Below are 21,397 nucleotides of genomic sequence, written 5' to 3'. Positions count from 1 at the left end.
TCACTGCAGCCACTGCTGGGGGTGGGTGGGGTGGGTGGAGGAGAGCCTCTGGGGACAGCCAAAGCTGTGACACACCACTCGTCCTGCATTCTCTGTAGGGGCTAACCTCAGCCAACATCAGGTTCTCGGGCAGTTCCTAAGGGAATCACCTCTATGCTTATCAATCCAACGGTGACAAGAAAGAGAAATATTTGCTGGCTCCTTACTCTGCCAGGTATGGAAAATCTGTACGGATTACCCTGACTTTATGCAGAAAGACACTGAAGCTCAGAAGAAGTGACTAGTTCAAGGTCCCAAAGGAGGACAAGTGCTGGGATCCAAAGCAAGCTATATTCTTTTCATGGCACCATGTGTACTGGAAGGGTCCCAGGCTGTGTCATTTATTTATTTATTCGCTTCTTAGGGCCACACTAGATCAGGTCATTTAGCGCTAACACAGGCAAACCCCTCTGTGTCCACCTCTGCATACAACGGTTTTGTGTCAAGAGCAGAAGGCATCTCTCCGATCACCTGGTATGTTAGCCCATCGCCAGAAGTGACACGGGTTGAGAGTGGCCTCTGCCAGCTCTGCAGACCCAACCCTAGGCCCCACTGTCAATGTGTGTTTGAATGCTCGATGGCGCCCACTTCTGACTGGGTCCCCCCAGGCCTCCCCTGACTCCTCCCACAGCCACCTCCTGGGGCCGGGCACTCTGGGTCTCGACCCTACACCAGGAGGGCATCAAATGCTGCTTTGTCTTTGCTTCTTTAAATTCAAACCTACTGGATTCAGAAGTTTTCCCATATTCCATGATAATTCGATCAAGTTTGGGTTTTCGACAGCATGACTACTTCTCAACTTTTACCAGAGAGAGAATGAAGGGTTTTATCTTGGATTTCTACAGGAGCGCCAACTTCACGTGTGCACGCGCGCACACACACACCGTTCAACCCTAGTGGTCACTCTGAACATTTTCCTGTGTTCAAGAAATGATCTTGGGGAGTTCCTTTGTGGTGCAGCATTGTGGTGTGGACAATGCAGGATTCGGAAGTGTCACTTCTGTGGCTCGGGTTGCTGATACGTCATAGGTTTGATCCCTGGCCTGGGGATCTTCTGAATGCCATGGACATGGCCAAAAAAAAAAAAAAAAAAAAGGAAAAACCTTAGATGTACCTCCCTGCCTCGACCCACCCAAAGAACTAGGTGGGTACAAAGGTGCACCAGGGATGGGAGGTCTGCCAGAAGCATGCGCAGTGCAGCTATCCCTAGGGTGCCCAGTGGTGAGGGGGGCAGCCAGCCCAGATGACAGCCCTGCTTTACCCTTGCCAGTCCATCTGCTTCTGTAACACTCTGCAGGGGCTTCAAGATAAAGTGCAAACCTGCTAGTGCACGTCAGGGGCTCTAGCTCTGTTCGGCCCCCACCTCAATTCTGGCTCTTTCCCCATATTTACTCAATGGGGCCAGACGCTTCCGCGATGGAGGCTGAGCTAGTGGACAAAGAGCCCTGGACCGGAAACAAGAGGCGCTGGCTGTGACTCTCAAGCAGTGGCAGTGGCAGTCGAGCACATCACCAAGCCTGAGCCTCACGGCAACACCGAGGAAAAAAAGGCAATGGCCCTGGACACCCAGCGAGGCCCACACCCCTGCCTCAGGCACACAGTCGGGACCCAGGGCTTGGATCTGCATCCCTTGCTCTTCCTCAGACAGTGACCACTTCTCACTTCTCCAGTGAAGGTGATTTTTTTTTTTTTTAAAGCACTAAGGCTAGGAGTTCCCGTCGTGGCGCAGTGGTTAACGAATCCAACTAGGAACCATGAGGTTGCAGGTTCAATCCCTGGCCTTGTTTAGTGGGTTAAGGATCCAGCATTGCCATGAGCTGTGGTTTAGGTCGCAGACACAGCTTGGATCTGACATTGCCGTGGCTGTGGCTGTGGTGAGCAGCTGCAGCTCCGATTCGACCCCTAGCCTGGGAACCTCCATATGCTGCGGGAGCAGCCCTAGAAAAGGCAAAAAGACAAAAAAAATAAAAAATAAAAAATAAAGCACTAAGGCTAAAGAGTGAAAACTAAGGCACATGAAAGAGATCCAAGCCCTGTAAAGAGGACAACAGAGGAAGAGGTGGGGGTGGGGGGACTGGGTTCATCCATCTTTGCTTCCCCTAGGCCTCCACAACTGCACCTGACTCGTAGATGACACTCAGTAAAGAAGAAGATCAAGGAGAAGGAAGCCGCTCAGGGCACCCTGCTTAAAAGGATGTGAAGGGCTGGAGTTCCCTGGTGGTGCAGCTGGGTCAAGGATCTGGTGGTGTCACTGCTGTGGCACAGGTTTGATCCCCAGTATGGGAACTTCCTCATGCCATGGGTGTGGCCACAAAAAAAAAAAAAAAAAAAAAAAAGGAGGAGTTCCCATTGTGGTGCAGTGGAAATGAATCTGACTAGGAACCATGATGTTGTGGGTTCAATCCCTGGCCACACTCAGTGGGTTAAGGATCCGGTGTTGCCGTGAGCTTGTGGTGTAGGTCATAGATATGGCTCGGATCCTGCATTGCTGGCGCTGCTGCGGCTACGGCTCTGATTCGACCCCTAGCCTGGGAACCTCCATATGCCTCAGGTGCGGCCCTAAAAATGACAAAAAATCAAAAGACAAAAAAAAAAAGTGAAGGGGGGAGTATGAGGGCAAGGGCAGCTGAGCGTTCACAGACCCACACAAGGCCCACCCCCTGCCGGGCTGCTGGCACTGGGAGGGCAGGTGCCATGAGCCCTGTGATGGATGAGGCTGAGAGGAAACCTCACAGGCACCCAGAGACGAAGTGGGGCTCGTCCTGGCTCTGCCACCTCCGAGTCACGCCTGTGCTCCCTCCACGTCACCCCCTCGTTCTGCTCACGGCTCCCACCTCATTTCACCTCCGAGTCTCTAATTAAGGCCAAGGAAGTGGTGAAGAAAACGATCTTTACAAACTGGACAGTGGCTGACATTCAAATATGGTGACATTCACCTAAAACCTATGCAAAGGAAGGCAACTAAGTCAAGTGGGAAAATCACAGGTTCTGAGGCCACAGGGGTCTGGGTTCAAATCCGGTCCAAATCTTAACTTCCTTGAGGCAAGTCACCAGCCCCCCTGGGCTCGCCTTTCTTAATCCATAAAATGGGCTTATCTACCTACCTTAGAAATCTATTAAGGGAGCTCCTGTTGTGGCTCACCCGAAACGAATCTGACTAGGATCCATGAGGACATAAGTTGGATCCCCGGCCTTGCTCAGTGGGTTAAGGATCTGGCACTGCTGTGAGCTGCGGTGTAGGTCTCAGACTCGGCTCAGATCCCGCTTTGCTGTAGCTGTGGTGTAGGCCGGCAGCTGTAGCTCCAATTCAACCCCTAGCCTGCGAATCTCCGTATGCTGCGGTGTGGCCCTAAAAAGACACACACACAAAGGAAAGCTATTAGGAAGAGCAGAGAGTGTGTACCCAAAGCTCTTAGCCTAGGGCCTGGCACAGAGTAGGTGCTTAATTAACGAGGTTACTGCTGTTAAATCACAAAACATAGTTCAGACTAAAAAGGACTACATCTAAGCCACCTAAGACACTGTCCAGTGACACAGGTCCAGTGGCATGATGCAGCTCATCATGTTGGGGGGCTCAGGGGAGGGGGCCTCACACACCTGAGCCCACGACATCTCATGGCACGCCACCATCATTCAGAATTGGAATGCAATCGAGCAAATCTTTCCCATGCAGAAACGTGGAAATAAAATGGGAAATACAACAACCAAGATATTAACCAGAGTGGATAAGTATGAAATCAAAACATCTGAACTATGATTTTTAAAAATTGAACGGAGACCAAAATTAGTCCATTAAATTTCACCAACTCTCCTGACGACATGGCGGTCTGCTTTAGAAACATGCATCTCATTCATTCATTCAACAAACACTGGCTCCAGGTACTGTGCTGGGCACTGGGGCGTGGGGGGAAGGAAGGGATGTCCTCTGCCTTGAGGAAGCTCACAATGTGGAGGAGGAGGAAAGGAAAGGAACGGGTTGGTGGCGGAGCACCAGGGAGGCAAGAATCTAGGTGAGAAATGATGATTCTAGCATGAGGAGGGGCAGGAGGCTGACGGTGGGGAAGAGGCTGCTGTTTAAGCTCTAAGTTCCCATGGTCCCTGCCAAGCGCCTCAGCATTTCATGAATGATGTCACTAAGGAGCACTGCTTCCATTAATCAGCCTGGGGCTGTGTTTTCTTTTTTCTTTTCATGGTGCCTAGCTGAAAAGTCAATTAAAAATAAATAAAGCTACCATTTACTGAGTACTTACTACATATAAGAACTCTGCTGACTGCTCTACAAACAAATGTATTTAGTTCCCACTTGTGCATTTATTCATCCTTCCACCTGTCTGTGAATACAACCACTAATGTATGAAATTCTCATTTGTTCATTTAGTCATCTATCCATTCATTCATGAACAAACACGCCATCGTCTGTGCCTAGACAACACGGGCTCTGGGGCTGAATGAGAAACCCAGTCCTTGTGTTCGCTGGGAGGGAGGGCGAGGGCACAGAGCTCCACGCGTGCGCTGAGGGTTAGAGAAGTGCTCTGGGGTCTCCAGTGGGGAGCTGGTCAAGCCGGGGACGCAGGGCCAGGACACAGGGCGTTTCCCTAAGGAAACGAGACTGAAGCTTGGGAAAGCAGCCTGTGTAAAAGCCACTGGGGATGGGGAACTGTGCTCCAGGCAGAGGGAACATGCAGTGACCAATCTTTTTTTTTTTTAAACTTTTATTGAGGTAGAGTTGATGTACAATGTTCCGTTCACTTCTGCTGTATGGCAAAATGACTCCGTCATACACACACACACACACACACTTTTTCATATTCTTTTCCACTATGGCTTATCATCGCACATTGAATATAGCTCCCTGTAACTATATTCAATTACATGAGATGAAACATGTTGGAAAATAATATGAGAAGAAGAACATATATAACTGGGTCAGTTTGCTGTACAGCAGAAATTGGCAGAACATTGTCAATCAACTGTAATAAAAAATGTTTTCACTGTAAGCCAGATGTAATAGAAAAAAAAAATCGTTTAAAAAATAATTTTTTGAAAAAAGAAATCTAGTTCCCTGTGCTATACAGTAGAACCCTGTTGTTTCCCCATCCTAGATATCCTAGTTTGCACCTGCTAACCCCAAACTCCCAGCCCATCCGTCCTCCCCCTCCCTCCCCCTCCAGCAACCACAAGTCTGTTCTCTATGTCTATGAGTCTGTTTCTGTTCTGTAGATAAGTTCATCTGTGTTGTATTTTAAATTCCACATATGAGATATCATATGGTTATTTGTGGTGTGACCAATATGAGTGTAGAGACACGGTCTTAACTCAGGAATTGAAATACGACCTCAACGTGGAGACTAAACAGGGAGACGGTGAAACCAGAGCCACAGACACGACACCAGGGCTCCGGTCACGCCAAGTGCAGCGGAAGCCACCATGGGGCTTCGGTCACCAGGAGGGCGTGCTCTGATGGGTGTTTCCACAAGATCACCGTGACTGAAGGGGAAAGCAGGTACAGAACGGAGAAGGCACAGAGTAAGGAAAGCCGTGCCGGCAGAAAGCTGAGGAGCAGTGGCATGTCATCACCACACAGACGCAGCGGGGCAGGCACGGGAGCCAGGGATGTGGGCTGAAAAGCAGGAGGGCTAAGCTAGAAAGTACAGGGCTCTGGAACCCACGAAGGAAGAAGGCTGAGCGCCTGGGTATGAGGAGGAAAGGGCCCGGGAGCTTCATGGCACGGAGGTCACGAAGGCCCCGGGTGAGTGAGGGGCACCGCGAGAGGGTGATGAATGCAGACCACTGGAGACTGTACAGCAGCGAAATCCCCAGGAGCAAAGGGGAACCCGCACCTTTCGGAGGGGGTCCTTTTGAAAAGACGCAGGATTCAGCAGGTTTCCGAGCTGCTGGGAAGAGGTGGGGGTACAGGGACAAGGGGCAGCGCCAGGCCTGAGGAGGACCCAGAGCACATGGGGCGGACCCACTTCTGAGAGGAGGGGGGCGGGGGCAGGGCTTTAGGCATCTGGGCGTCTCCTGGGTGGAGGGGGCGAGTCTTCCTGACAGCACAGGGCTGGTGGCCCGAGGACAGGGAGGGCGCCCCCAGGGCGGAGGACCCAGCCGGAGACAGCTCCGCCTCGGCAGGCAGAGTTACCAATCTGCTCCTGCTGGTTTTCTCCCCAAAACGGCCCCCGCCCAGGAACTCTGTTTTTACAGACCCGGAACTAGGCTGAGTAAGCTGCAGGGGCCTCTGCAGAGCTGGGGCGCTGCACGTGAGTCCTGGCCGCCCTGACTGCTGCCACGCTTCCGACGCCAGCCTTCGCCTACCCCTCAAAGCCGCCAACACGACAGCGGCTCTAAACTGGGGCCCCTTAGAAAAGGTTTTCACAAGTGCTGACACAGCTCTTTCAAGGATGGGCTGGCAGAGGGGGGCAGGTAAGAAGGATTTGATGATGGAGTCAAACAGGAGCAGATGGAGCTCCAAAAAAAGCTTAAAAGTTGGAGAGTCACTTACAAAGACAGAGAGAAAACCTTTTTCAAAAAAGACAAAACATACAACTGAAAATAGGGATTTGGGAAGCGGTTCCATACTGAACAGTCTTGAACTTGACAGACAGCTGAAAGACCCGAGGCAATTTGCAGCATTCTTCACACTTCATGGGAGAAAATTAAGATTGATGTCTCAACTACACAGGAATAATTTAAAGGAAAATCAAAGGTCTCCTCCTAGAATGTGCGAAATGACAGATCCTAAATGTCAGGAACACTGAATAAATTGCACTCTAGGGAAGATTAAACAGTACAGGTTTTAGCGATACTATTTTATAACAGCATCTTTCAGGTCTGCTGATAGATATATCACAAAGAGTACAAATAAATAATGATCATGGTTTACTGAAAAGTGACCATGCACCACGTGCTGCAGGAGCTCTAAACTTAATATATTTAAGTTATAGAGTTAATATATTTATATACTTATATATATGCATTTAAGTTAAACTTATAAACTTAATATATATTGCCCTACATTCAGTAATATCCTATTTTTTTATTTTTAGGGCCACCCCTTTGGCACATGGGAGTTCCCAGGCTTAGGGGTTGAATCAGAGCTGCAGCTGCTGGCCTACGCCACAGCCACATAGGATCCGAGCCGCATCTGAGACCTAGGCTGCAGCTCACGGCAACATCGGCTCCCTAACCCACTGAGCAGAGCCAGGGATCAAACCCACGTCCTCATGGATCCTAGTCGGGTTTGTTACTGCTGAGCCACCACAGGAACTCTGTGATATATTAATCCTAACAAACACCTCTTCATCTCCTCCTCCCTCTACAAAACAGCCCCATTTTGAATATGACAGAACGGAAACCCAGAGAGTTCAATCCCTTGCCTGACATCACAGTGCTGGACAGTGGCAAAGAGCCAGATTCAGCCCATGGCTGACAAAACCTCCCCCTACAACGGAGCCTTCCACGCCACAGAGGCAGCATACAATGCGGGGTAGGTTTTAAATAGCAACAATACCACCAAACAAGACCTACCTTTCCGACGTGACCTGCTCTGATGTTTCCTATTCTGTTCCTTTTCTCCCTTCTTTTTCATACTGGTGTCAACTAGCACTGATTTCCTGACCCACTGATGGGCCCTGACCTGAAGTCTGAAACAAGCCACAGCTCACTGACACCCACCATTCAAAGTGGCATTTCTGTGCGACAATGCGCTTTGTGTTCTGAAAGGTTCATCCACAAAAGCACTTTTAGGACACAACCTATTCACCAACCAGAGCCTGTGTGTAACTGAGCTGCTGGCTGGAGGTCACGGCTGGGTCTGCAGTCGGAGTTAAGGAGGGTTCTTTAATCCGGACTAGTTTTCGCTAACGATGTTTCGGATGCCAGGTACAAACACACACCCAATATAAATGTCCCCCCACATACACCAAGACAAACTTTTGGACTGTTCACCGTGGCAGTCTGAGCTGGTCATGGAGCATGAAGTCTGGCACCTTATTAGTGCCACTGAGATGACGCCTCAGTTCATCACCCTTTCTCCCCAGACCAGGTTTGCAAAAAGCCTAACGGAGCAGCACATTTTTAGAGTTAAAGGTTTCAATAGTTGCAACACTTCAAGTCTGTTTAGAAGCCAACCTGAGATGCTGTGATGCAATATTTACACTTGCATTAAATGTCTCTTTGTGGAGGTTTTGATGTGGTTTTCATTTGATAAAAGAATTCGCTTCCACCTCAGGACTCCGCTTATTCTTTAACCGAGTGAAACCCAGGAGGGAAGGAGGGGAGCTGGGGAGAGAGAGAATGACCAGCCCTTATCAGCCAGGCTGCGCTGAGCGACCTCGCCCACTGGGTGAGTCATTACCCCTGGGAGGGAGGGTATCGGTCTCGGAAAGCAAAGTGGCCTCTCCTTACCTTGTAAGAAGGGGTCACAGAAATTCCACAAAAGCTGTACTTGGGACAGACAACTCCGTCTACGGCTCAACGCCCTTCCTTGCCACACGACCCATCTGGAACCCACTAGGGTTCTCACGACGGGACCGCGCTGCTACCCATAAAAAGAACCCTCCTCCTAGTCCTGCCTTGTTCTCTCCTCCATCCCCCGCTCCCCGCAACCCATCTGCAGACTGAGAACCTCTGAAATCGACATCAAATGTCGACTTGCCTCTTCAGTGTCTCCAGGGCACCCCACCTGTGACCTGTCACCACCAAAAAGGTGAGGGAAAAAATGCCAACATAACCTCCTTTAAATGCCTGCATGGAGGGAGGCCTTGCTGGCTGTGTGATAGGGATGGATAGGCACAGGTAGCTGCAGAAATCCCAGTAAGGGACCACAGAAAAAGAGGGAAACTTAGGGGACTTTGGGAGATCCCTGCAAGTTAATAATTGCTCAAGAAAGCCATCGGAATGAGGCAGGCTTGCTTGACCAGTGGAGGCACAGGACGTTGGGCGGGGGATGGGATGAGGCCTACATTCAGATTCAGACCAGAGGCAGGAGTCTTAGGAGCACCCTTCTGCTGATTTGAATACACACCTTAACAGATCCTAAGGAGAAGCTACTGCTCGAAGAAAGAGGAAGAGGCGGTCTTTTCCAATCCCCACTCCCTTTGGGTAATAAAACTGTAGCCCACCAGATCCTGGGGGCAGAGCCTCCGTGCCTGCCCGCCTGCATCTCTCACAAGTGTCCTATCCTAATAAATCTGTTCCTTGCCGATCACTCCGTCTCTCGCTGAATTCCTTCTGCGCAGACGCATGAAGAACCTGAACCTCAGTGAGTCCAGACACCAGGTAAGTGATTCTAATGTAAAACCGTGGGTTTAAGTCCCAATCTGGCTTTAATCTGGGTTCAAGCCCCAAACTGTGTTCTGGCTACGTTCAGGCCCTTAGTGCTGTCAGTTTCAACGGTGCCCATCCTCTGGAGAGAGAGAGTCGGTTCATAACCAAAGGAATGGAATGTGCTCTTCAGGCCACAGGTGGCCTTGGGACGATGTGCCGTATTCGTTAAAATGGGTGATGCTGGACTTCAGAAAAGTACACAAAGAATCACACCCTTCTCCAACAGGGACGTAAAGAATGCTGAGGTTAGCCTCATTTTGCGCATCAGTTTTACTTTGTCTTGGCTGAGACCACGTGCCCAATGACTAACTTATTTCACTGGGGGGTTCCACCTGTAGCCCACACCCTAAAACCCTGCGGATAACCAAACAGCCCAAAAGCGCGGCACAAAACCGAGTAAGCGTTATGTTGGTTTTCAAGCCCCATCCCCTCTTGGCATTGAACACATTCATTCTGCATTTGTATTATGTTTCTCCTTTTAAGTCATCAAATCATCTCCCTGTAGACTTTTCATTTTCTTCATCCTTAAGTTTGCCTCTGCTGCCGGCATCAAAGGTTATCTGACATGAGCCCGTAAAGCTGTCGAGAGCCGCGGAAGCAACTCAGTGCCAAACATATACACACGGCAGCCGGCGGGTAAAGGCAAGACAGGAGGGAGAGAGGGGCAGGGGGGCAGGGGCAGGAAGGAGGCGGGGAGCTTGAGCATCGGCCAGAGGGAGCATGTCCCATTCGGTGAGTAAGTAAGTGCTTTCTGAAGGTGGCTCCTTCTCCCAGTCAAAGAAGGAACAAGTTCGCCGCCGCTCGGGCACAGTTAAAGAACCTGTGACATTCTTCGCCAGCAGGAGCACAAGGAAGATTTTTTTAAACAGGGATATTGGCCTTGTTCAGCTTTCCTGTCTCAAGTTATTAATGTCTCTGCCCTGTTCCAAACCTTCACTTTGTTCTCTGCATCCTAAGAAGAAATGGACATAGATCTTGTGTATTTGGACGTCTGATGCAAAATGAAATAGTTAGAGAGTCGAGGGTTATATTAAAAAATACTTACATGAAAAAAACTAACACAGTGACAAGTGTTGTGATACTGCTAGACTTTAAAAGTATTTTGGGATATTTCATTTTATTTATTTATTTATTTATTTATTTATTTATTTATTTATTTTGGTCTTTTCTAGAGCCGCTTCCGTGGCATATGGAGGTTCCCCGGCTAGGGGTCGAATCGGAGCTGTAGCCACTAGCCTACACCACAGCCACAGCAACGCCAGATCCTTAACCCACTGAGCGAGGCCAGGGATCAAACCCGAAACCTCATGGTTCCTAGTCGGATTTGTTAGCCACTGAGCCATGACGGGAACTCCTTGTTGTTGTTGTTTTTTGTTGTTTTTGTATTTTGGAATATTTTATACCATTACTTCTTTTTTTTTTTTTTTCCTGGCCTGTAGCATGTGGAAGTTCCCAGGCCAGAGATCAAACAGTGGCCCAGGCTGCTGCATTGACAATGCCAGATCCTTAACCCACTGAGCCACAAGAGGATTCCTATACCATTAACACTTAAAACCCCCAAAGATCCAAGGGCTTCCTACAATGCCAAAGTGCTTAATACAAATTAGGAAACTGAAAAACTACTTTTGAGGTCATGTATCTGCACAGCAGTACAGAGACTGCTTCTTGATTGATCATGGAGCGGTCAGGGATTTAAAAGTACTCTGTACCTTTATTTTTCCCTAGAAAAATATTATCACCCTTTAAATTTGGAGTTCCTATTGTGGCTCAGTGGAAACGAACACAACTAGTATCCATGAGGATGCCAGTTCGATCCCTGGCCTCTCTCAGTTGGTTAAGGATCCACAAGCTATAGTTTAGGTCGCAGATGCGGCTTGGATCCAGCATTGCTGTGGCTGTGGTGTAGGCCGGTGGCTACAGCTCCAATTTGACCCCTAGCCTGGGAACCTCCATATGCCGCAGGTGTGGCCCTAAAAAGAAAAAAGAAAAAACGAAAAACTGTAGTCCCACATCCAGCACCCCTAACGTGAGTCAGGTCACATGGTATGTCAACTCAAGTATGTGTGTTTAATGAATGAATTTACTTACCCTGCCTTCGCAGAGCATTATGCTATGATTTTAAGGCAGAAAAACATGAGTATCTCATAGCCCCTTGCCCGGGATGTAGCTGCAGGGCCCCACAAGCCACGTTTCTGCCGTGTACTCACAGGCCGTTCCTGCGCCAGGCCTGGCCGGTGGTTGGAGACTTTCACCGACAGGAAATGCACAAGCCATGCTTGCGTCCAAGGCTACAACCGGATCCTTCTGTCAAAACCAAGTCAGCAGCACGGAGGTACGCGGCTATTATATACAACACACTCAGTGAATGAGTCCACAGGGCTGACCCACATACACAGCAGTAATTTTAAGTAATATCAAAAAGAATGGTTTTCAATAACAAATTCCCCTCAGGACTTGATTTGGGAGCCAAACTGTCCAGCTTCTACCTTTAAGTGACAGACAAATGAGAACAGAAGACAGGGCAAATGTTAAGATCCAGGCAGGGGCATGGAAAATAAAGGAGGAGGTTGGCTTGCAGAGCCGAGTTTATCAGGCAACAGCTGATAAAGGGCTTTTTGGTAAAGTAGGTAGAAAAAAATCTCCACCAACTCACGGGTTGCCGGGCAACCTGCCACATTTTATTAAAGCAGGAGCGGTGAGTATCCTCAGAGGGCGGCTGGAATGTTGCGTCCTGCGCTCTCCCAGGCTCCAGACACACACTCTCCCCACAAGCTCGCCGTGGGGGGACGGAGAGCATCGGGGAGCAGTCACTGAGAGCAGCCCGAAAGTCACGGATGGGGCGCCAAACCCCTGCCCTTCTCCAGCTTCCTCTCCAGCTCAGGCCAGGGCGCAGCTGGAATTCACAGCTGTTGCCAAAAAGAGCATAGGCAGACCCTGTGCTTGGGTCTCTGCAGGGCTGGACTAAAAGCTGTTGGGATGATTTAAATTTAAAAACATTTTTTTGGACCGCTTCATGATTGGGAAGATTTTAATAGAGTTGTAGGAGCAGAAGAGCACGGTGGAAGGAGTGGGCGCTCTGGGGTCGGAAGGTTCTACCACTGGGCTCCCACGTCACCTCTCTGGGCACTGCCACCCAACCTTGGAGCCGAGGGGCTGTCCACAGGTCACGGGAGGGAAAGCGCGGCCCGCCTCACACAGAGGAGCTGCAACAGCATGCGCTGCGTGCCTCCGTGTGCAGCCTGGAGGGGCGGCCAGGGGACTAACCGCGAAGACCGCCCTGAGTCAAGTCACCCTGGAACTCCGGCGGCATACCACAGGCATGCCACGTGGCTCTTTGCCCCCAGGGGCAGGGCACACTGCTGCCTCTCCTCTTGCACCCGGGGGCGGGGCTGGGGACAGAGGACCAGGTCGTTGAATGTATGAGCGGGTGAGCACACAATGTCTCATCTCGGGAGTCATTCTACAGGCGCAACGTGAAACCCACTATTCACGTGGGAAAGCAGAGCCCTTTCTCCCACTGCACCCCCAACACTCACTTCCACAGAGTGGAGTGACGAGCAAAACCAGTCTCACCACCAGAAACAATCTCCTCAAATGAGTAAATCTGAATTCATACAAGTTTAACTTTTTTTTTTTTTGCTTTTTAGGGCCACACTCGAGGCCTTTGGAGGTTCGCAGGCTAGGGGTCGAATTGGAGCTACAGCTGGAGGCCTGCACCACAGCCACGGCAATGCCAGATCTCCGACCCTCTGAGCTAGGCCAGGGATCAAATCCACATCCTCATGGATACTAGTGGGGTTCGTTTCCGCTGCGCCACAACGGGAACTCCCAGTTTAACATTTTTAGGATGCTCTTGTAGTTGGAACCGAGTAAATGCACAATCCAGGCCTTTGTGCCTGTCCTCTGAGCGCCCAGACCCTTCAAGACAAGGAATGTGTTTCAGTCACTTTCTGTCACCAGTGATGTTTCTGCAGGACCTCGGATCTAACACAGCTCTCTCTCTCTCTCTGCTTCCCAAGAGCCTGATGCTCTTGATGACAACAAGCCACTGAACAACCGCAACGGATATCCCGGAGCATGGATTTCATTAGAGATCAGGGAGGAAACGTTAAATAATTAATCCAGTCATTTAAAACATTTTAATATTAAAATAAAATGGAGGCATTATAGAGTGGACTTTTTCAAATTTGTGAGAGTGCTTTGAATAGATGGTGAGACTGCAGAGAAATGCCACCTCGGGCTCCCCAATGCACCCACCCTCCCCAAAGGCCCTTGAGGCCCCGACTCGCTCTTCCTTGGGGCCAGTGCAAGACTCAGAATAGCCTCATCCAAAAAGTTAAAAAAAAAAAAAATAATAAATTTAGCATGTATTTTAAAAAAATAAAAATCATTATATAAAAAGTTAAAAAAAGAAATAAATTTAGCATGTATTTTTTAAAAAAAGAATAGCCTCATTCCACACAGGCCCTTAGTAATAAAAATTAACTGAATGAACCCAGATGTGAGAGCATCAAAAGGGAGAAGAAACCCTTGCCTGGCAGCCAGGTGATACATGTAGCATCCACGTGGAGGGGTTTACACCAGGCACTTTGTACTCTCAAGGCACACATGACTCTCACGGAGAGCGCTGTGGTTAGAAGCGATCCTGGAAAGAGCGGGCTGGTGTGAGAAAGGGTAATGCAGTGTCTATGTTTTCCAGCAAAGGTGACAGAAATGGATGTACCACGGATAAGCAAGGGCAGCTGAAACTGATCTCACAGTTCAAATGAATCTGAGAGGGGGGAAACCCCTCTTTCCCCGCACGCCTGTGGTCACAACGGGAAGGTGGGAATCCTGCCCCGACAGCCCACAGCCTGTTCCTCGTTCGCTTGACAGGTATTTACTTCTTAGCCAAAGTGAGATGGTCGCCTCTTGCATCTGTCAGCTCATCTACCAAATGATCTGGACCAGCGACGGGATGAGCCTGGAGCAGCAGGGACCCCTGCCCTTGAGCTGCAGTTATCACCTCCGGAGACGACATCCCGTGTGGCACCCCCTCCAGTGGTGCCGGCTCTGCTGCCCTCACTGCTGAGACAAGAGGGCCATCTGCTGAATGATGTGTCCAAAGTTCCACAGCTGGTAGAAGGAGAGGAGCTGGCATTCAGACCTGAGGCAGCACCGTCACCCTACCAACCAGCAAGAGCGATGTCAAGGAAGCTACCAGGCACGGGCCACCTGGTCCCCTAGCTGTTCTCTGAAGCAGGGAACCCCGGGCCATGGTGCTGGTTTTGTTCATGCGCCGTCTTTAGCAGACAGGTTCAGTGACCAGGTTCACTGGTTAGTGGGTGTTCTGTCTAAATGAGAGGGGCATATCCTTTGACCTAGGAACTCTCTTTCAGGAAATCAGTCTATGAAAGCACTCTGAAATGAGAACTAATTTTTAATGCAGGAAGAGCTTAAGGATTTAAATATAAATAATATGTATCGAATTTTAAAACCACAAACATAAGCCACCTAAATGTTCAACAGTAGGGAACATTACACTATTGCGATTTACCAAAAATGATGCTTTTCAGGGGAATAACAACCAAGCAGTAAGTAATCAATAAATTCTAGGAGTTCCCCTTGTGGCTCAGCAGAAACAAATCTGATTAGTATACATGAAGATATAGGTTCGATCCCTGGCCTTGCTTCAGTGGGTTAAGGATCCGGCGTTGCCGTGAGCTAGGGTGTAGGTCACAGACTCAACTCGGATCTCGCATTGCTGTAGCTGTGGTGTAGGCTGGTGGCCACAGCTCCCATTCGACTCCTAGCCTAGGAACTTCCATATGCCGAAGAAGCGGCCCCCAAAAGACAATACATACATAAATAAATTCTCTCACTAGTTATCTGGACAAGAGTAACTTGAATGCCTGCCTCACCAGCTACATCATTACTGATTCATTCAACAAATGTTCACTGATCGCGTACTGTGTCAGGTACTACTTTAGGCAGTGAAAAATACCTTGAGAATAAAAATCTTCACCCTCCTAGAGGGTGGTTATATGGGTATATTCACTCCGAGGTAATTCATCTGAGGTAGTTCACTTATGACGTATGCACTTTTCTATTTGAATGCTAAACCTACAATGGAAAGTTTAAAGAAGCCTGGCATCATGGAGTTTATATGCCAGTGGCAGAGTGCAGACGCTAAATGAAAAAGTAAAATACACTGTGTATACATTGTGCTGGGGAGAAAGAGAAAGCCGGGGAATGCTGAGATGGGAGTTACGATTTTAAATAAAGTGGTCAGGGAAAGCCATACTGACAGGGATGCCAAACAAAAATAGAGAACGCCAAGTTAAAGCTGAATTTCAGATAAGCAACAAATCATTTTATAATGTGAGTATATTCCAAACAATATTTGGGACAGGCTTATTTATTTTAAGCAAAATCTGGCAACCCTACTTACTGATAAGATGGCGTTTGAGCAAAACTCATTCCTAATGGATTTAACATTTAATGCTTCTAAATAGGACAACAAAGGCAGAAACTATAAAAGAATCAATTGATAGTTGTGACTATGAAAAAATGTAACGTTTTGGTGCAGCAAAATAGACTATATTAAAATGTACACAACAAACTGGGACACCTATCTGCAAAATACAAAACCCAGCATTGATCACGCTCAGCTTCAGTTTCTTCTGCAAAATGCAGGCGGAAGATGGTACTTGCGTTTCATGAAATTGTTATGAAGATTTCAGAACAGTGTTTCGTATCTAATAACTAACAGCTCACTAGGTGTTCGAAATGAATAATCATCATCATAAAAAGGTACTTACGAATCAGTAAGAAAAGAACGCCACTCACAAAATGGGAAGGACCAATGAGTAAGTCTAGTGCCCACTTTGCAACACATAAATGACATATGAATGACATCCTTGCACAAGTGTCACCCACAGAGTGCTCATTAATACAAAGGGGGAAAGCCACCATGGAGATTCCCGAGGCCATCATTTAACAAAATTTTTAAACAAAACATCAGCAATAATGGAACAGAGCACCTGGGTCCCTCAGTGTTAAGACCTCACCCATGGAGCATTCCTGTCAAACACGTATGATGCAAACTGACAGACAAACCACATCAAAGGACACCACAAAATAACACCTGGTCTAAACGCTTCAAAAAGTGTCAATGTTTGGAAAAACAAAAACAGACTGTTCTAGATTAAAGGGGACTAAAGAGCTATGACGACGCTACTGGTGTCGAAGAAGAAGGAAGGGGACCAAGAGCCAAAGAACAGGGGTGGCCCTAGAAGGTGAAGAAAGCAAAGACACGGGTCCGTCCCCCGCCCCCAAAGCCTCTAGAAGGGACACAGCTTTGCTGACACCTTGCTTCCAGCCAGGTGGGACCCACTGCGGATTCTGCCCTCCAATGGCAAGCTACTCCAACTAAACGGGTAAGGCAATACACACTGCTGTTGCTTTAAGCTAAGCTAAGTTTTTGGCAGTTATTTACACCATCAGTACAAAACCCAATGTCAGAGTCTCTTCCCCTCCAGCTTGGATGGGTAGGATCTAAATTGCAGAAAATTGAGAGAAATAGATATGCTTCTTGTCTCTAGTTATGCAAATGATTTCTGTTCACAGAACTGTAAAAATACGTTGTCTAATAAAAAAATAAAAAGAAGTTCCCATCGTGGCTCTGCTTAAATGAATCTGACTGGTATCCATGAAGACACAGGTTCGATCCCTGTCCAGGGATCCAGCACTGCCGTGAGCTGAGATGTAGGTTACAGACACAGCTCAGATCTGGCTTTGCTACGGCTTGGTGCAGGCCAGCGGCTATAGCTCGGATTCGACCCCTAGCCTGGGAACCTCCATAGGCCGCAGGTGCAGCCCTAAAGAGACAAAAACAAAAACAAAATGTTGCCTAGCAGGTTAAATTCTCATTTGAATTGCTTTTAACCTCTTATTGGTTTTTTCATTATTTAATGAGTTGAATAAAATCTTTGACACGTGTTTTAAAGAGAACTACGATGATTAAACTCAATGCATGATTTTGACTTGATCTTGAATTAAAAAATAAAATAAAAAACTATGACAGTGTTGGGACATTTGAGAAGTTTGATTACAGCCTGGACATTAGATCATATCAATATCATAAATTTCCTTTAACAAAAATAATAATAGGAGTTCCCATCGTGGCGCAGTGGTTAACGAATCCGACTAGGAACCATGAGGTTGCGGGTTCGGTCCCTGCCCTTGCTCAGTGGGTTAACGATCCGGTGTTGCCGTGAGCTGTGGTGTAGGTTGCAGATGAGGCTTGGATCCCGAGTTGCTGTGGCTCTGGCGTAGGCCGGTGGCTACAGCTCCGATTGGACCCCTAGCCTGGGAACCTCCATATGCCACGGGGGCGGCCCTAGAAATAGCAAAAAAAAAAAAAGACCAAAAAAAAATAATAATAATAATACATAAATACATGCTCTCATATGATACATTACGATGCATATGTGTATATATGTGCAGAGCGAAAGGGAAATAAAGCAAATGTGACAAAATGCTCCCATTTTATCTACAGACTTACGGCTGCACCTGCAGCATGCGAAAGTTCCTGGGCTAGGGGCTGAATCAGAGCCATAACTGAGGCCTACACCACAGCAACATCAGATTCCAGGTGCATGTGCAATCTATGCTACAGCTTAAGGCAACGCTGGATCCTTAACCCTCTGAGCAAGGCCAAAGATCAAACCCACATCCTCATGGACACTACGTCAGGCTCTTAATCCACTAAGCCACAACAGGAACTCCTTGCTTAAAAATAGATTTTAAATTTTTCAAAATATAAGTTAGAGGAAAAAGCAAAAATAAAATACATAAAGTCTGTGAAAAAGAAAAAACAGAAAATACATTCTAAGTAATCAAAGAACTGCTGATTAAAAACAGTTTTAAAAAGATAAAATTAATACTGCATGGATTATAAACTTATATAACCTTTATACAGGGCAATATGACAGACGATACATGAAAAATTCTGATTTTTAAACTTTTTTTGGCCACGCCCACAGCATGCAGAAGTTCCTGGGCCAGGGACTGGACCAACATCACAGGAGAAACCCAAGCCGCTGCAGTGACAATGCTAGACTCTTAACCTGCTGAGCCACATGGGAACTTCTTTAAACTTTTTTAAAATCAATTTTCTGATTCGATCATGTTACAGACAGAAGCCAAGGGGATATTCCAGAGATTTATGATTTAACCTTTGGAATTCCTGCACAACGAATTCTTATGCCCAGAGAGGTTTGAGAGTATTGTTAAAAAATAAAAAATGCATTCAAAATGAAAAATCAAATCAAAACTACACCTCACTCCAATCAGAATGGCCATCATTAATAAGTCTACGATTAACAAATGCTGGAGAGAGTTTGAACGAAAGGGAACCCTCTTATACTGCAAGTACCAGGGAATGTAAATTGGTACAACTACTATGGAAACTAGTACAGAGGTTCCTCAGAAAACTAAAAACAGAATATGATCCAGAAATCCCACTCCTAGGTATATATTTGGAAGAAGACACATGCACCCCTATGTTCATGGCAGCACTATTCGCAATAGCCAAGACATGGAAACAACCTATACATCCAATGACAGATTAATGGATGAAGAAGATGTGGCACATATACCCAATGGAATACTACTCAGCCATAAAAAAGAATGAAAAAGGAAAATAGCAGCAACATGGATGGAACTAGAGATTCTCATACTAAGTGAAGTAAGTCAGAAAGAGAAAGACATATACCATATCACTTATACGTGGAATCTAAAATATGGCACAAAGGAATCAAGCTACAAAATAGAAACAGACTCAAAGACATGGAGAACAGACTTGTGACTGCCAAGGGGGAGAGGGAAGGGAGTGGGATGAACTGGGAGTTTGGGGTTGGTAGATAAAACAAACTATTACACTTAGAATGGATAAACAATAAAGTCCTACCATATAGCACAGGGAACTATATCCAATCTCCTGGAACAGACCATGATGGAAAATAATATTTTAAAAAAGTAGAGATTTGGAGTTCCCGTCGTGGCGCAGTGGTTAACGAATCCGACTAGGAACCATGAGGTTGCAGGTTCGATCCCTGCCCTTGCTCAGTGGGTTGACGATCCGGCATTGCCGTGAGTTGTGGTGTAGGTTGCAGATGCGGCTCGGATCTTGCGTTGCTGTGGCTCTGGCGTAGGCCGGTGGCTGCAGCTCCGACTGGACCCCTAGCCTGGGAATTTCCATATGCCGCTGGAGCGGCCCAAGAAATGGCAAAAAGACAAAAATAAATTTTAAAAATTAAAAAAATAAATAAATTCTTCCTTTATCTGGTAAGACTAAAACCTAAATAAATAAATAAATAAAGATTTCAATGACCAAGTCACTTTGCTGTATAGCAGAAAATGGCACAACATTGTAAGTCAACTATACTTCAATTAAAAATTTTTTAATAATTTTTTAAATTAAAAATTCTATAATAAGAATATTATCAAGTAAATTATAGTATAGCAACTTGATGGTTTATTTAACTAATGCAACCAGTTAATATTTTTTCATAGAGTTGGTCAGGGAGCAAAATTTGCCACCCTAAATCATGTCTATTTAGCATGAGAATAATTATTTATTTATTTATTTATTTTGTCTTTTCTGGGGCCACACCCACGGCATATGGATGTTCCTGGGCTAGGGTTCGAATTGGAGCTGTAGCAGCCGGCCTACGCCACAGCCACAGCAACACCAGATCCGAGCCATGTCAGCGACCTACACCACAGCTCACGGCAACGCCGGACCCTTAACCCACTGAGTGAGGCCAGGGATCAAACCTGGAACCTCATGGTTCCTAGTTGGATTCGTTAACCACTGAGCCACGAGGGGAACTCCAGAATGAGAATTATTTTAGGCTGATTATTTTTAAGAAACAGAAGACTGGGGAAGTCTTTCTTTTGAACCCCTTCTCCTCTTCGAACTGCCTAAAAGAATCTGGCTATAGGGCTGGGTCCAGGAAGAGCACTTACTGCCAGAGCTACCTGCAAAGAACATGGGTGAGGTCAGGTGGGGGAACTCAGGTCCTGGACACCAAAGTCCTGTGTGTGTCCCACTGTCTCTGCACAGCCCAGCAAGCTCCGCTTACCAAATGTTTGTTTTCCCATGTAAAATGTAAGAGACCATCTAAAATTTGTATGCAAATTCCCTTCCTCTCCCTTTGAAGTCCCAAACTCTTACCCCTCTTCTCCTCCTTCCAGCAGGCACAGAAGCCTCAACTGCCTAACTTCTCCTTGAGTCTCATGTTTCTTATGGAGCCTCTAGCATGTATGTAATTCAATTTGTTTTTCTCCTGCTCCTCTGTCTCAGGTCAAGAACCTAGAAAGGGTACAGACAGGAACACTTTTTCCTTCACCAACCAGTTGAACTGGAGAAGATTTCTCATAACTCTTAACAAAAATAGCAAAAACTAAAATGCAGAGTATGCAGGATTATACCCACATAAGATAAAGAGGCAAAATACTAAAAGAAAATATACCAGAATGTTATTATGATTATTTCTGGGTGATTTTCTTCATTCTATTTGTGTGTACGTTTCTCTTCAATTTTCTGTAGTAAGCAAGTATTCATTTTATTTTTTAAAATACTTTTTAGGAGTTCCCATTGTGGCGCAGCAGAAATGAATCCAACTGGGAACCATGAGGATGCGAGTTCGATCCCTGGCCTCCCTCAGTGGGTTGAGGATCTGGCATTCCGTGAGCTGTGGTGTAGGTCGAAGGCCTGGCTCGGATCCCGCATTGCTGTGGCTGTGGTGTAGGCCGGCAGCTGTAGCTCCGAATGGACCCCTAGCCTGGGAACCTCCGTGTGCCGCGGGTACAGTCCTAAAAAAGCAAAAAAAGCAAAAAAAAAAAAAAAAAAAAAAAAGCTTTTTAAAAATAAAAGAAAAAATTCTGGCATTCTTAGACTTGGCACATAGTGAAATTTTTTGCTACTATAATTTGTTACCTAATTAGATGATCTGAAAGCTGAGAGAAGGGAATACAGGCTCAGAAT

The 21,397-nt window shown here is 46.9% G+C and overlaps 1 protein-coding gene and 1 long non-coding RNA gene across 5 annotated transcripts in view; one reads left to right on the top strand and one right to left on the bottom strand.

The window, feature by feature from the left end:
• Window positions 1–21,397, bottom strand: part of PARN (poly(A)-specific ribonuclease) — a 190,217-nt gene that overhangs the window by 53,227 nt on the left and 115,593 nt on the right. The window lies entirely within an intron of this gene.
• LOC110259925 (uncharacterized) lies at window positions 5,664–9,192 on the top strand. Its single transcript, XR_002342408.2, has 4 exons — window positions 5,664–5,788; window positions 8,267–8,380; window positions 8,654–8,743; window positions 9,070–9,192. It is a non-coding gene; the product is annotated as an uncharacterized LOC110259925 (long non-coding RNA).

This window comes from Sus scrofa, chromosome 3 (genome assembly GCF_054392235.1).
Source record: "Sus scrofa isolate SSC_HxYL_T2T_F1_AM1 chromosome 3, Sscrofa_HxYL_maternal_Yorkshire_Landrace_v2.0, whole genome shotgun sequence".
In the NCBI taxonomy this organism is placed as follows: domain Eukaryota; kingdom Metazoa; phylum Chordata; class Mammalia; order Artiodactyla; family Suidae; genus Sus; species Sus scrofa.
Note: the sequence above shows the minus strand (reverse complement) of the source record. Positions and strands in the feature narration are given on the sequence as shown.